We start from the raw sequence: 16,866 nt of genomic DNA, 5'->3' as shown, positions 1-16,866 counted from the left end.
GCCAAATTCGTGTAAGCTGTGTATCCTCCCAAATGCCCGGCCAGTAAACGTGTGCTATTATCCTCTGCAGCGATTTTTCGTGCCCGAGGTGATCAGCCATCGGTTATGGTGAGCTGCCTGGATGTGTGAGGAGCCATCTGAGGAAGGGGTTAGTACAGGAAAGAGGAACGGAGTCCTGCGGCACAGACGGCCCTGTCTGGAATGCGACGAACCTTCTCTGGGCTGCCGGGACAGGCCGTGGACCCGTCAAATCCCTCGTGCGGGTGTAGGTCAACAAGTGATTCTCCACCAAGACGATTGCCGCCTCCAGGCTGGCAGGACGATGGCAGCGGACTCAGCTGGCCATCCGGACAGGAATGCTGTCCAGGAAGTGGTCTTCACGGTCTGCCATGTAATTGCGGCAGGCTGCGGTCGAACCGCCCACTGTGCCTCCCCCAAGGGGAGTAGTCCCAGGGCTGTCGCCTCGGCACGTCCACCCACCAATGGCCGCCGACAGTTCGAATGAGGCGTGAAAGGCCTCGGCGTCGTCCTCGCTGGTCATCTGCTGGAGTCCGACTGGGCGTCTGGTCGTCGCTCTCCCCGGGTCGATGGCCGTTCCAGCAGCGGCTGCTGCAGGGCTTCCCGGTCCGCTTCCAGGATCTGTGCCATTGCCTGGAGTGTCTGGGTCTGCTGTTGTAGGACCGGTGTCTGCACCTCCTGCATCTGTGCCCATCCCTTAATCCTGCGCTCTCGTGTCCCCTACGATCCTGGTGGCAAGGTGGTTAGCACTGGTTGACTCACAGCAATGTCCTGGGTTCGAACCCCGGCAGCCCCAGGTACTTTCTGTGTGTAGTTTCCATGTTCTCCCAGTGTGTGTCTCTCCCACCATCAAAGTCATGTATGTTAGAGGTAAATACTCCTGTCGGTGACCCTGACCAAGGCACAGGCAAAAGAACTGGAGTTGGTCCATGGGCGCTGTACTGCAGCTGTCCACTCCTAGGGGTGAATAGGGATGGGTCAAATGCAGAGGACACCTTTCAATCTCGATGTATACTGAGATATGACAATAAAGAATCTAATAATGTCCTCCTTTCCCAGGAGAAGAATTACACTGAACATACAACATATAAAAGAATCCAAACAATATGCTTCATAGGAGTTTTATGGAATTCACAGACCTATGGAGGTAGAATATGTATATATATTTTTGGATTGCATCCACATAATGCAGAACTCCATCTCTCCTGTCCTCCTCGGGTCACGTGTCTGCAGAGCCATGTTGAGAGGGGGAAGCCAATTAGCGTCGCACACTGCCCTAGCAGTGTACAGGGGGGATACTGAGCTGGGAGACTAATGGCGGCTCCCTGCACCATGATTGATTTGGGCTGTCACCGCGCTCAGCTGGGTGTCGGTGCACAGTGGAAAATGCGACATTACACCGTCTCTAGCTAGCCTCTCTCGCTAGCGTCCTCCCTCGCCGCCGCCGCCATTGTTAGCTCCACATCAAAGCACAAAAGAGACACATTAACATTTTTAATCAGCGGCTGTGCTTCGGCGTCGGCTTGTTCCTTTCATCTCAGGGTGCCCCCGCTTCCCCCCAAACCCAATTCCACACACACACACACACACACACACACACACACACACACACACACACACACACACACACACACACACACATTCAAAAAGGTCACATTGGGGGTTAAAGCCGTACCCAAATGGCGTAAAATGAACAAGACCCATCTGCGGTGAGTCCTCAGTTGGCACTCGAGAGTTTTCCCTCAATTTGCTCAGCAAAATTAGTTTTTCCTTGTTTGGTTTTGATTTGCTTCTGTCTTCTGTTTGGGCGCAGGGAAACAAGATGCAAAAGAGACAGAGACACAATGGTCGCCCTGCGCCTTGCGCGCGGCCTCCCGTCCGACACACAGATGGATAATTAGGGCTTGGCTCCTGTTGAGAGGACGGAGATGATGCTAATTCCCTTCATTAAGGGGGTCTCCTGCAAATTACACTCGAGCCGAGTTAACAACGCACGGCCGAGTGGTTAAGGTTAAAGGGGAGCGGCTCGGAGTTTGGAAATCAAAACCAGATTAGGCCCTGATTGGCCCCTCGCCCCCCTCAGACCTCTCATCAGTAATTGGTAAGTACTTCAACTATTTAAGCTTTGTTTCTGTTTTTTGCTGTCGTTATTTACAATTTTGAGTGGAACGCGCACACACACACACACACACACACACACACACACACACACACACACACACACACACACACACACACACACACACACACACACACACACACACACACACACACACACACACACAATGATAATGGCTTAATTGTTGAAATGGAAGCTTATGCCATTCCGTAGAAATGCATGCATAAGCAAATTTATCGTTTTTGCTTTCTCTCTTTAAATAGCTGGTGCTGTCTTCAATCACAAGGGACAGAGAAGGAAAGAGAGAAAAATAAAGCGTTCGAGTTAGGGGGAGCAATTTTGCTAACCTCGCTTTTCCTCCATCCCAAACTCAACGGCACTGCATGGGTCCTCGGTCATCCAGAATGTCGCACATGAAATCCTTAAAAAAAAAAAAAAAAAAAATCCTTTAATTTAACACTGCTTGCTCATGGTACTTGCCTCCCCTTGCTGCTTAGTTTTATAAAAAGGAAATGGAAAGCCAGAATCTGAAATACGGCGTCCAATATGTGACCACCCTGTGCTGAAATGGTGTCTTGAGCCGGTCACACATTTGGCATCACCCCATCCTTGTTCTCCACGGTTCTTAGGTGCTGCTGTGGAAAGCAACCAAGGGCTATTTCAGGGACCGCTAAGGTTCCCCAAACATTTGAAGGTTCCGGGCCTAAACGGTTGAAGTTCTGTACCTTGGTGGAAAAGCCGCGAGTTCAGGCTACGCGATCCGGGCTGATTTTCCCCTCGCCGACAGGTGTTTGGAGATTGGCGAGCAAAGCCCCAGATGGGAGGAAAATCATGGCGCACCTTCGTGAGCGCCGAGCGTGATCCCGCTGCTCGCCGAGCGTGATCCCGCTGCTCGCCGAGCGTGATCCCGCTGCTCGCCGAGCGTGATCCCGCTGCCCGCCGAGCGCTCGCCAGCGGCTGGTAGACGCAGTAGTGCACGGAGCAGCAGCAAGAACAATCAGAACATTCCTACATTACAGGTTCTCCTCACTGAACGACCTACCTGTCTAACCACCGTTGAGACTTGCGACCAGCTCTTTAACCAGTCTGTACTCTACTCTGAGTACAATACCACGGCGTCTCAGGGTCAAGCATCTCATCGCACATCACCCTTTATATACTATATACTGTATACTTTATATACAATATACACTATTAACACTATATACGCTATATATACACTATACAAACTATACACACTAAATATACTTATACACTATATACAATATATATACACACTATGTATTATATATACTATATACACTATATAAATACGACATATACTGTATACAATATATACACTATATATACTATATACACTGTATACATGTCATCTCAGTGTTAGTAGTCTCGTTCCCACAGTCTGTCAGTATTCCCTACACTAGCGTTCGCAATTGCCACGCCCCCTTACTGTGAAATAGCACTATATATACACAATATATACCAGCCACGCCCCCTTACCGTGAAATAACACTATATATACTATATATACTATATATACCAGCACGCGCCCTTACCATGAAATAACACTATATATACTATATATACTATATATACCAGCCACGCGCCCTTACCATGAAATAACACTATATATACCAGCCACGCCCCCTTACAATGAAATAACACTATATATACTATATATACTATATATACCAGCCACTATCGACCAATTCGCTTAACGACCTGGTGCGAGGAACGGAACCTGGTAGTTAAGTACCTGAACTCTCTGATCAAGAATCAAACCAAAAGTAAAACATCCTGTCCCTTGCATGGCATGGCATCATTCCCGGTGTCACTTTTTGCGTGTGTTTTCGTGACAAAACGTAGTTTGCAGACCAGTCGGACTCCTCGGGGATTCCTCCCGGTGAAAGATCTTGTAATGTGTGACCCCCCTGTCGCCGGGCAGTCATGTAGTGTGAAACCACAAGACAAGATTCCCGATCACAAGACAGAAAGTTGTGCAGTGTGAACAGTACAGCGATCTGACCACTTTCAACGTGTAGTGTGTCCGTGGCATTATTTGACAAAGTTTCAGGAATCCAGCGCCCGCCACGTGTGAACCTGCTGCCTCCACCGCAGACGCTCCATCTCTCACCTCATCCAACTGAACGACGGGAAAAACACATCGACGACGTCGGGCCCTTTCCTGTCGACAGGTGAGTCTTTTTCTTTTCCTCCAAAAAGAGGCGTCGGGAGTGAGTGCTCCTCCACAAACACAAGGCTTGTAAGGGCGCGAAAGAAGAAAAAAAAAGAAAAAACGCGATAAAGCAAAACACTTCACATTGACGACGATTACAAAAAGCCGCCCCCCGACGCCTCGCCCTAATGATGCAATGTCAACACCCGCCGCAGGAACATCACACGTTTAAAAAAAAAAAAAAACCACAACAGCCAGTTTGGGTTAATAACACGACTTGCAAGAGAGGCAAAAACAAAGAGCCCGACACGTCGAAGGGTACGGGGGGGGGGACGGGGTTTTCCAGCGGGCGCGATTGGAGGAAACGGGCCCAATCTGCATGATCATCGGTATGGCACGCGCTGGCGATCAAATGCGGAGGAGGCTAAATAATAGATCACAATGCGGCTGTCACCGCCTTTTTGTTTTGATGTTAGCGCTGTGATGAGGCACAGAATGTGCCTTGCAGTTTAACTCGCAAGCCTGGTGAGCCGACAGTCGCCTGGCACGCCCGCCCCGCCGCACGCAACGACGCTGAGGAGGAGGACGAGGGAGGGGCGAGAGACACCCAGAGAGAGAGAGAGAAAGAGAGAGAGAGGGAGAGAGGGAGATCTGTCACGGCGAGGGACGGCGGGGTTCGTACTAAAATTGGAGAAACCGAATGAAAGGCGGCAGAGGTTGCCTGAGCCGCGTCGGCCCCGGTCGCGTCGCTCAGAGCGACTGTGATGTTTTTGCCGAGAGCGGAGAGGAAAAAAACGGGGGAAAGGGAGCGAGACGTCGCGGAGAGTCGCCGATTGTGACGACGAAGCATTAAGAAAAAGGGAGTGGGTTGGGGGGGGGGGGGCGGCGTGACGCGGGGAAAACAAACTCAAGTTATCGTCACTAATCGCTTCACGGATCCTTCGCGTGTCACTGGCGCACAACGACGCACACGACGCACTTCTATCACTTAGGACTTTTTTTTTGCGCACGCACGATGGCGGAGGGGACCACGTTCACCAGCGGGGAGGGCCCTTTGAAAGCGATATGCTAATGTGACCGAGGAGCAAAAGAACAACATCAAATATGTGCCAGTGAATCGCCGAGGGACTTTCAAGTCGTAATATCCTTGTGAAGTGCTTTATCTTTGCGCCGCAACCTGCGTTTACAGCGCAAAACAGGAAGGGAGCCGGTGCGGGCTTCAAAGCGCTGCCAGTCCACGGCTGTAATTTCAGATCAGGCCTAATAAAGGTTATCAGCGGGGCCACTAATGAGACAAAGGCGGGTTCACGTGCGCCGGGGTGCGCGCATGTTTTTGCGTCGCCTCTTCTGTCTCCTCCCCCTCCTTCCTCCTCCTCCTCCTCCTCTGCTGCCCTTTCCTTCTCATTTTGTTCCTTTTAAAAAATTTCATTTTTTTTTTCTAACTCCCAGGCAATTGTTTGATTTCTTATTTTTCTGGATTTTTTTTTTTTTTGCATTTTTTTTTTCGCCGCCGTTTTAAGTTCCGCATCAAAGCGACTGGAAACAATATGCGACCCGCCTGACTCTGACTCACTTCTCACTCTCCCGCAGTCAGCGTTCAGAATCAGAGCGGGGCGGCGCTCGTTTGATAGCTTGATAGTCATTTGTTTTGATCAGCGACGCCTTTGTCTCTCCGTGTGGGTCTGAAACAATAAGAGATTAGAACCCGAGACGGAGGGTTCAAGCACGGAGGAAGAACAAATGCCTCCTTTTCTTGTTTTCCTTTTCAAGTTTGCCACTTTTTCGCCACAAATCTTGCAATCTTTTCGGTTTCAAAGGGACTTGCTGTGCTCTTAATACCCCCCCCCCCCAAAAAAAAAAAACCCCAACAAATCCTCCCTGAGAGGATTGTTATAAACCCAACAGTCATAATGATTTTCAGCATTAAAAAGGGCTCGGCGAAACCTTCTAGGGACACGTTGAAAAACAGGCGCGACAGGACGTGCGATTCCTCGTCGGGGGACGAGTGACAGCTCTCCAATGGCGGCCGTGTCGGGTTTCTCCCCTCCTTCCTCCTACCTTCTCACATCAAGGCGGAAGACAAAGGAGAAGGGGAAGAGAGAAAGTGCAGCCTACCAGCAGAGGCCTCGACTGAAGATGAAAGCCTCGGAGGAATCAAAAGAAAAACCCCACCGCTCATTATACCTTGGTGGGACGCCTCCGTCCTCACCGGCCGCGATCGCGGCGCTCGGGGGTGCCGCGCCGGGAGTGGACAGTGCCGTGCAGGGGCGAAGGTGGGACGTCGGGGGGCGGGCGGCAGTTAGTCGCCCCCTCCCCCCCCGAAATCGGCCCCCCGTCACGGAGCCGGCATCCAATTTGCATGCGGCAAACATGCCGACGCCGAAGATATCCAGCGGTTACTCGCGATCCCTTTGCTGCGCGGGAGCTCTGGACTGTCCTGATTCTAATTGGTTTGCGCTTTTTTTTTTTTCTTTCCCCCGGATAGAAATAACCATCAGATGCACACAGAGAGGCTAATTGGACCCAAAACCAATCTGATAATGCGGCTGCGGCTACACCGGGCGTCACCGGGCTCTCGCGCGCGACAGCACGGAGCCGCTGATGAAGGTCCGACTCCACGCCCGGCGCAGACGTCCAGAGCCCGACAGGACGGGAGCGTCACCCGCCATGCCTCGTTCAGTCCCATCCGCCCCTGCCCCCCCCCTCCTCGCTCACCTCCCCTCCTTCTGATGTTTCATCTCTGGAAAAATAATGAAAGCGAGCACTTGCGACCGCGCCTTCCTTGATGTTTCGAAATACACAACCAGCAGATTCAAAAACACATTCCGGGATCAAAGCCGAAGCAGGGAGGGGGCTCCTCGTTCCATTGAAATTAAGGGCGCGGGGGCGTGCGGGGTGCAGAGCTCATTTGCTAAGACTGTGAGGCAAATAGTCGTTAAAGAATGGCATTAAATGGAAATGCCTGCAATTCCTCTGGATTAGCATAAGAACCTTTTCTAGCCAGGCCAGCTAATAATATTCATTTAAAATAAATACATGGGAACCGAAACTGTTTGAAAAGAGGGGCAATTGCACATATTTACTGACGGGGGATTGTTGGAGAACGGAGGATTCGCTCGGCGCTGCGAGGGATGTGGACCAGCCATGCGTCGGCTCTTTGAAGTTTTTGGAGGCTGGTAAAATGAAAGTCTTAACAAAAGAATTACAGGAAAAGAAAAGTTTTCGGATCGAGTCGCTCCGTAAGGAAACACCGGGCTGATGTGGAGCCGGCAGTGGTAACTGACTTTGTTCATCAAGTACCTACGGATCGGAGCCTTTCACCTCCAGCCGTCAGGGTGTTTTTTTTTTTTCTGTCCCTGATTCAGCACGTGCAGTTGCGGCCGCGCGTGAAAGTTCGATTCCAATCGGCAAAGCAAAAATCTTGGATTTTCAAACCCGCGGAAGGAAAGTGCTTGGCAGTCCAATCACATCGGGCCTCCGTGGCTAAGTTTGTAGGTCAAGCCAATTAAAATGTCTCCCCCCGTCCCACCCGAACAACACGCACGGATACATGCTTGTGCAGGGTGTTGTTTGGATACCCTGTGTCAGCAAGTGTGTCCATGTGTGTCCCGTGTTTTGGCTCCTAATGACTTTGGCCCGTCACGGTGACCCAGCCAGACACTGACAGCCAAGCACTAAAGTGGAGGAACTCCAGCAGTTTCTATAGCTACCCTAAGAGTTCAAAGGCGGCCATCTTTTTTTCCCGGCCGTAACAAGAAAAGAGAGGGGCCCATCAGAGAGGGAGAGACCAAAGTCGACCTCCGGGGTTACACGTCAAACCTGGCCCCCCTCGACCCGTGGCCCCCCTCGAACCACCCGCCCACCCGCCCCAACACCCCCTTTACCTTACAGAGCAGGATCTGTCGCTGGGTGATCTTCACAAGCTTCAGACAGGGTCAGTGGAGCCAGGTTAAGCTTATCCTATCAGTATTATATTAGCCCACTTTCTTAAAGTCGGGGCTTTGAAGTCACACCAAAGTCAGACACCAGAGTCTCTCATCTTCTGCCCCCTCCCCCCACCTCCCGCTCAAACACTGCGGTGTCGACATTTCAAGCATCTTTCCTGCTTAATGTTGCCTCTTTGATTTTTTTTTTTCCAAGACAGTGATTTTAACATCTTCAAGGGGAAAGTGAAGCATCGGCTTTTATGTTCTTTTGTCTGCTGTCGTCCGTCCTCTATTTTTCCATTCATCATGTGAAGTGATTTTAAAAGGAGCATTGTTAAAAGGCACATCTCCATCAGAACTTCGGCACAATGGGGTTTTTTTGTTGTTTTTTTTTTTTCCTAGTTGTTGATGATGGGAGGGAGTAGACTTCTGCAGCCGGGGACATCTTCATTTATATATTATAGTCTTTATAGGGATCCTAGCTAACAATGACTTATTACGAAGTAGACGCAGGGGTCAGGGGTCCAGAGCAATCAATTCAACGTTGAGCGGCGTCGTAAACGAAGTCGGCCGTAGTAAATCAGGAGCTTTTTTTTAAATTTCGGCCCTGTCCGGGATTTGATTTCCACGGTGCGGCCGAGTCTCTCTTTTTTACTTCCCCTCTCAAAACAAGATAAGACCTTGAATCGCTTTGAACAACTGCTATTGTGAGAAAAAGCTTGCAGCGAGTAGATTTGCATTGAAAATGAATGATATTAGTCTCATGCCCGTGAGCTGGGAACAGGGAAAGAAAATAAATCAATGGACGAATGAATCAATGAATGATTATCTCACCCTGTTGGCAATTTGATTTCCAGCAATGCTTTTTGTGATACAAGCCTCTGAGGCTTTTTAAGTTGATACAGATCAGCTGATTATCCGTTGTGGGGAAATTGAGGAGATACAGAATCATAAATACAGTAGTTGCTGAGGAGATGGCGATGGTTGTGAAGAGGGCAGAGAAAGTTCAGCGATAAAAAAGAACATTTGTTCTTTTATGTATTCCAAGTTTCTCTCATTTCATGCAGCCCTGTTGTAAATATTCTGCACTTGGATCCTGCTTCCATTCCTCTGTCGGCTCCACGTCTCAACGGGGCCCAAAGTACGAGGGCCAACACATCACCAAGCACTCAGCAGCTGTGGCCAAGGCTGCGGTGTTTAACATGTAATACCGTGACATCCACACAAGTTCTTAAATGATCCTTTATGCGATCGCAATTTCCTTGAAGGTTGTAAACTCGAGTGACCACAATACAGTATTTCAACACACGGTAATGACCAACCGGGGCTGGATAATATCCCCAGTTTAAATCTAACGGCAAAGAAGCCTCAATCGATCATGCCGATCAGATCCATGTGATCTGATCAAATAAAGCCCCTTTCCCATTTGCAGTGAAAGCCGTAAATCTACTTGCAATGTTCCATATTGGACTCGATGTTCCATCAATTTCTCTACTCTCGACCTTGTATCATTTCTGGGAAAATGCTGGTATGGCTGTGAATGGAAGTGTGTGTGACTGGAAACCGTAACATTGCTGGGACAAGCAGGTAAAGTAGAGGTGGAGCCGAAGGCGAATGAAGCAGAATTTTTTACGAATATTGATTTGGCGCAAATATTTAAAAATGTATTTGCTTTCAGGAAGAAAAAAAACCCCAAAACATTCTGAAAAATGGCGAGTCTGACCCGAACCCGTGGAGCTCGGCAGCAAAACACGAGAGACACATCCGGTGTCTACGGAGACGGGTCTTTGTAGTCTTAATTTTATTATCTTTCTTCATGAAAAAATGCCACTCAGACCCCGGGCGTGTCTTTTACAGTTAAGGGTGCGGGGCGGGGACATCGGGGACAAGTGGCCACCTCTCCGGAGGCAGAGAGTGCTGGACTGGTCCAAAATGACCACACTGATTTTTTTAACATTGGGCTTTAGGGTAATTGACGGGGAGGTGGAAACTGAAGGGCTGGTCTCTGAGAGCCAGGTAAAAAACACTGGACACAACGTACTAACACATGACTTACTGTATCCGTAACAGTCACCTCATGTGGGAACAGACTCCATACGGAACTTCTCCATAAAGGAGGCCAATGTGGGAATGACTGCCTACTGCCTTTGCCCGATATTTTTCGTCCAGCAATGTTATGGATTCCATGTGGGAAAGGGGCTTAAGGCAGAAGTTGTTGTTTTGACTGGGTTCGTTTATGATCCCAGAGGCCTGATTAGTTTATGGAAAGTCATCGCCTAGAGTTATATAGAGGTATATTGACGACAGTCTTTTGACGAAATCGATACATTCTAGAGGACAATTCTAAATTTACTTTTGCCGTGATAATAAATGTACATGCATCGCGTCAAATCTGACCCCAAACGCTGCAAAATTTCCATCTTATATTTGTCTTCCATGAAAGTCATGAGTGTTACATAAGTGCTATATAGGTGTGGAGTTGTTGAATTTACACCTAGGCCTAGTTGCAGCGAAGCAAATGTCAATCTTCTCGTGCTTCTTTCGCTTGCTCCAGCCTCTTCTCCCCCCTCTGCTCTGCCCCTCCTGCTTTTTTTTTTTTTTTTTTTTTTTTTTTTTCCTCTCCCCAGCCAGCGCCCGCAGCTTGTATCTATGGATCTGTATCTATGGAATCATCAAGCCAAAGTAAGCTTCACGTCACATCAGGTAAAGAAGGCATGCCCGGGCACTTCTAAAAGCCTCAAAAAGACGCCTGTTTCAAGTTCTCACAAGAAAGCTGCCTCTCATTGAAGTTCAAATGGATAGCTCTTGGGCACAAGCTTTCCAGGGGGAGGAAGAGAGGGAGGGAGGGAGGGAGGGAGCTGCTCACCTCTACACCGAACTCATATCCTACCAGGGAGCAACGTGAGGGGAAAAAATTAAAAAGAGCTGCTCATGGGCAAAACGTCTGCTTTTTCTTTTCCCCTTTTCTTTCTCTCAAGTAGAGCACAACGGCAACACTTTGTCCGCCCGCCCTAGCCCGATGAAATGGAACCAAGGGAAGCCAAGACCTTTGGAAAATGGTCTCTAGGTTTAGGGTAAAGAACAGCAAGGGCAAAACAAACAGATCGATGGACGAAATCCTCAAAATCTCACGCCAATGCTATTTCAGTTTAGGAGCTGTTCGCACCTACGCGTCGTAGGGGGAAGTAAATGGTGAAGCAAGGTATGGAGCGGGGCCACATTTGGTCCCCTGCACCCCACAGCCTCCAGCCCCTTCAGGAATGTCAGCAGCGTTGGGCGTTGGGGTTCTGTGATGGAGATCGTCGCGCTCAACGGTACATTAAAGGGAACCCGATTCCCCAGACCATCATTACTCGCTCCGTGTACAGTGAAAATGAACTAATCATCTGGTTATTGGTGGCCTGTTATCCGCAACGCGCCCCGGCTGAATGGCCTTTTACCGTGAGGACCTGTCACTGAATAAAGACAATTAAACTACAAAGGGCTCGATTACAACTCCGCCACTTTCATCGGGGAGCAATCATTTCTCCACCAATACCAGCCCTTTGGAGCTCTGTGGAGTTCAACATTTTTCGGGGGGAAAAACGGTTAAGCTGTATCAAATTAAGTCAGAAGGGGGAAAAGCTTGATTAATAGCTTGGAACTCCCCATCTCGGACTAAATATCTTTTCCCATGAGCCTTTGCATGCCGAGCCCCGACCCCCCCCGCCCGCCCCCCCAGTGGGGCCTAATTTCCGTGTTTTCACTGAGAGGATTTCATGGTTCACAAGATCAAAAGCTTGCATAAGCTCTGCGTTTGTTTACATCAGACTGCACCCTGACAAATAAAGCTCCGCTGATTATCTTTTCTCTCACTTATCTGGCTTCCACCTTGACTGCACGACCTCTCTCATTTTGTACACCTTGTAGGCGGGGACGGCGAGGTGGGGAAAAGAGCCTGAGTGCCCTACGCTTTCCGCTTCTCAGCCCCGGTAAATGCGGCCGAGCAGCCAGAGCCCACGCGACAGTTGTGCTGCCTTCAAACAGCCCCCTTCCGGGAGGGAGCCGTGCGGCGAGGTTTGACACTTGCAGAATGAGGTCCTGCGACACCGGGGATAGAAACAACCACCCAACGCAACGCATAAATAAATAATCTGTTTGCTTTTCCGGCGTCCCAGTTCGACGAACCGTTGGCCGGGAGCAACGAGGGACGCGACGGAGCAGAACCCTTCCGGCCCCCGGTCGCCCCCGGTCGCCCCCGGTTGCTTTGATGGCCGGCGAAGGAACCGAAGTTTCGATCCCATCCGCCGGCGCCGTTTCCCGGGCGGGTTGAAATGGTTGGATTGCCGACGTGAGCCTCCCCGCCGCCGAACGCGACTACACGAGGTCCAATAACACGGACGCGAGCGCTTCCCGTCATGTATGGAAGAGATTACAGATTACAAGCGAAAGGTGCGCAGGGGGGAAAGGAATGTTCAGGCCGGGCCCTGAGGGGCATTTGGACATCCTCGGCGTTATGTGGGTCTGGCACGGGATAATGGAGCGGGCGGTGTTGTGCTGTGCACACGTCTGGTTTCCCATGAACACGTACGAAAGTGCCAGGAGTTGATGCGCCTGGGGCGTAAAGAGTGAATAAGTTACAGCAGGGAAGCGCCCACCGCGGAGCGAGTAGAAAGCAAGAAATGAACAACAGAGGCAGACCTTGAGAGGAGCGGGGCCATTATATCACTCTGGAGTGACTCAGCCATCGTTCTAACCCATTCCCGACGCCAAGCGGCCCCTTCTATGTATGCGCATACATTCCCGGGCTGTGGGGGGGGGGGGGGGGGGGGGCCTCATCACCGCGGCGGGGCGGAGTCCAGCTCCGAGACAATTATGAGAACGTATTTCCCCTCTGCTCATCGCAGGAAACAAACAGCCCGGGCTCTGAATTTAACTCGCCAAACAAGAACCATATGCTGGTCTCCGCTCCTCCGTCACCCCCCCCGCCACCCCTCTTTTCCATGAGAAACATGTAAATACAAAAAGCCAGAAACACATGCGGTTAGTCATAAAGCTGCAAATGCACATCCCCAACCCCCCCCCCCCAGACTCTCTTGTTTCTCTTTTTTATTTTTCACCCCCAGCCTCGACCTCCTCACCCAAGGAACTAACCCGTGAGAGAGAGAGAGAGAGAGAGAGAGAGAGAGAGAGAGAGAGAGAGAGAGAGAGAGAGAAAATGAGAGGGGAAGGGAAAAGTAAAGACATAAGGAAAGAAAGAAAACAACTAAAAACGGAACAAAGAATGTTTGCTGGGGGCGTTGGGGTGGTGTTAGTGGTGGGGGTCACAGTATTGGGAAACAGACTTAATTGCCTGCGTTTAAGTTTTTTAAAAACCAAAAGGAGAGGAGGGACAAGCTGGCGACGGGGAGGCAGTTAAACAGAGATGGATCTGCTGCGAGCCCCTCAGAGATCCAGAGCCATTTCCTCGCAATGGCCGCCCCCTTGCAGCGCCGAGGGGGCACGCTGTCCGGCCGATGAGTGGCGAGTTCCTCCAAAGCGGGGGGGGGGGGACGGCGGCACTTCATCCCACGTTTAGAAAGTACCGTTCTGCAGAGACAACTTTCTCACCCCCATCTATCCTAGTCCCTTCCCATCATCCCCATCATCAAGGCCAGCATTAACATAATTGTTTGCGCTCCAGGGGTGGTTATCTTCTTGGGTGTTTGCTGAAAATGGCTTGCAGCTGGGTTGTGTGCGGCTCAATCTCTAACAGGTGGCGAGCTCTGTGGGTAAAGGCTAAACAATAGCGGCTAAGCCCCGAGCTTTGCCAGGCAGATTGTCTACCATGGGAACAGGCCTCACAGGCTCGCACAACCCAGGTGCTTTACGGAGGTTCCCCCTTTTGGATCGTTAAAAACTTTTTAGCTGACAATTTGGGATTGGGATTTGGGAAAAACGAACAGAGTAAATTCCCACTTTTTTTTTTTTGCCTCCAAAAGACAGAGATCGGAAAAAAAAACCTTGAAGTGTGAAGCCGAATGTGGGATCTGGATGTGCTGACGTGAGGGGGACGACAGTCGGGAGGTCGACCCAGTTCTGAACCCACTCGATATAACGGCAGTTCCACTAGAGTCCCGGGTCACGTGAGCGTGTCACATGACGGAGGTTAGCTGTTATTCCTGTGGTGTCTGGGAGGCCTCCAAACCCAGAGTGGCCTCACCGCATTTCCCACAGCCGTCTGGGGAATGGACTGCCGACCCAGAGGTATGTGTGAGGCACGGCGCTGAAGCACTATGGCTGTCTGAGGATAAAAGCGAGGAGAAATTCCCCAATTCTAAAAAAGAGTCCGGTTCAAGTGTTGTCCATGGCAACCACACCCAACAAGACAGAATGTACACAGGACAATGTCTGGTCACAGTCGCAGTCCACAAAAATGAACGTCAGAAAGAGTCTTGTGCTTTTAAATGTTTAATTGTTACATTATGGCTGTTCCACGGTTCTTTTAATGTTGGAAACCACGTTCCTCCCTGGAAGGGTGAGGCTGCAGGGCCGCTTGTAAAAGGTGCAGAACTAGGGCTTTCGACTTGCCTGGGTTGGCAGGTAGATCAGACAGATGATTGACCCAATAAATTTGAATGTGCATTTGTATTGTTACAGTGTATTCAAGATTTTTTTTTACTGATATTCTTAAAAGCCCTGCCAATCGCTCAGAAGCAATTACAATCATTGTTTCTTGTGTTTGTGTGTGTAGTTAATGTGTGTATGTTTTTTATGGATATTTGTATGAATTTTTCTAGATTTTTTGTATTCTATGTGACTGATGCGACAATGTTAAAAATGATTGCAACTCACACTGAATGCACTTGTAGCATCGTTTAAGGAGATGGGCAATATTTAAATTACATGTATTTGACATTCGTATTTCAATTACATCCCAATATTTTGTCATTTGTGGGGAAAAAATAATGGAGTTCTTCCAGTCATTTCATCCATTTAATGTGCATGTATTTTAATTGAATACATTTTAATGTAACTTTGGCCCATGTGTGTTTATTTGGGTGTAACCCCAATGTTATTCTACTACCCATTCCACTAATAACATCCAAAACATCAACAACACCACTGGCAAAATACAAATCATGAAAAATTGGACAACCTCAACATAGATCCACAAAAAAGACAACACCGTCATCACCTGATAAAAGCGCTACCGAGCTTTAAGTGAATTGCATGTGCAAACTCTGTCCAGAAAGGCGGCGTAGCTTGCCGAGTAGTTCTGACGCACAACTCGACGGCGCCACGAGCTGCCACGCCCACATGGGCCTCTTTAAGCAGCCAATCCCTCTTGCCCTACCTGCGTTGCTTCCTGCTTTGCTTGCTGTGTTGCTGAGCTCATCACGCCTACATTTCTAGCTCTTTAAGCGTGCATGTGTTCTGTGCACCCCGCCCGCGGGATGACGCCCAAACGGAAACCGTGCTAAATCAATAAAGATCGTTTCAACTTCAATCTGAGAGTTGTCTGTCGGCCACACGCGACCAAACCGATCGTCGCATCTACAGAGGTCACAACTGCGTCCGCCCTGGGCGTCAGGTATCCCTCCGTCCGTTCCACCAACTCATGTCTGGACATCCAGAGCTGCATTGTGCTGCTGGTTTATTCGTCTCATCTGCCCCAGATATAACTTCATGACGGGACTAAATTTAGCTTCAAATCCTGGATGACCCCAAACTCCACGCCCGTTGAGTGTGCATACCGACCCAGCCACAGCGTAATGCGGACCAATGTGTTAACAAGAGTCAAGGTTGCCATATCTTGACACATTAACATACTTGATGTGTATTCCACGTCCCGAGGGGAGGCTTTGTTCAAGCATTCAAGTGAAAAACCCCAACGCCTTAATCATTGTATTTTTGGAAATGCCGCTGCCGACATCCAGGATTGTTTGACGGATTCAAAATACTCCACTTAACCGTCAACTTTGGCCACAGGAGAAGCCTTTCGAGGGACCGCATTCCGTTGGGTCACTGCGGAATGCCGGCCGGGCTGAGTACCATGACTAACTTGTGTTATCGGATCATTCGGAGGCTCTGAAGTCCTAAACAATGGCCGTCCGCATCGACCGACCCTTGGCTTCATGGCATGGTTCTATCTCCTCAGATCTGAGAGAGACACCGTCCTGCGGTGTTCGCTGTCGAAAGAATGCTGCTAAATGCAGCTGTGGTTCACCCATCCGTAAATATGGCCCTTGCCAGCCAAATTGTTCCCCTTGTTGATTGTGGTTTGGGCCCGGAGCTCTATCTGTTTTGCCCAAGGAACACAGGGGGATGTTTTGAGACACAACAGGGGGTAGTTAGAGAAAAAAAATAGAAGATGTCTTTTGTCGCTGTCGCTGTGCTGGCAGTGGCAGATTGGATGGAAAAGGGATGAATACTCTCAAAATAAATGAACAAACGTTTCCAAAAACACTGGTTTGAAATCAGGGAAGAAGCTTTGATGGCCAGACCCTACCATATTGTCATTTTTTGAGATCTTGTGTGTGATTGTATTGTGTATTGTGTACTGTGTCATTTTTTAACTGCAGGAAAATAAACCAGAAATGATCCGTGTTTATTCTTTTTTATTTTTCAGATTTAATTCGTAAACGACTGTTCATACTCAAGTTATC

The sequence above is a fragment of the Zeus faber genome (genome assembly GCF_960531495.2).
Source record: "Zeus faber genome assembly, chromosome: 4".
Classification (NCBI taxonomy): Eukaryota; Metazoa; Chordata; class Actinopteri; order Zeiformes; family Zeidae; genus Zeus; species Zeus faber.
Note: the sequence above shows the minus strand (reverse complement) of the source record.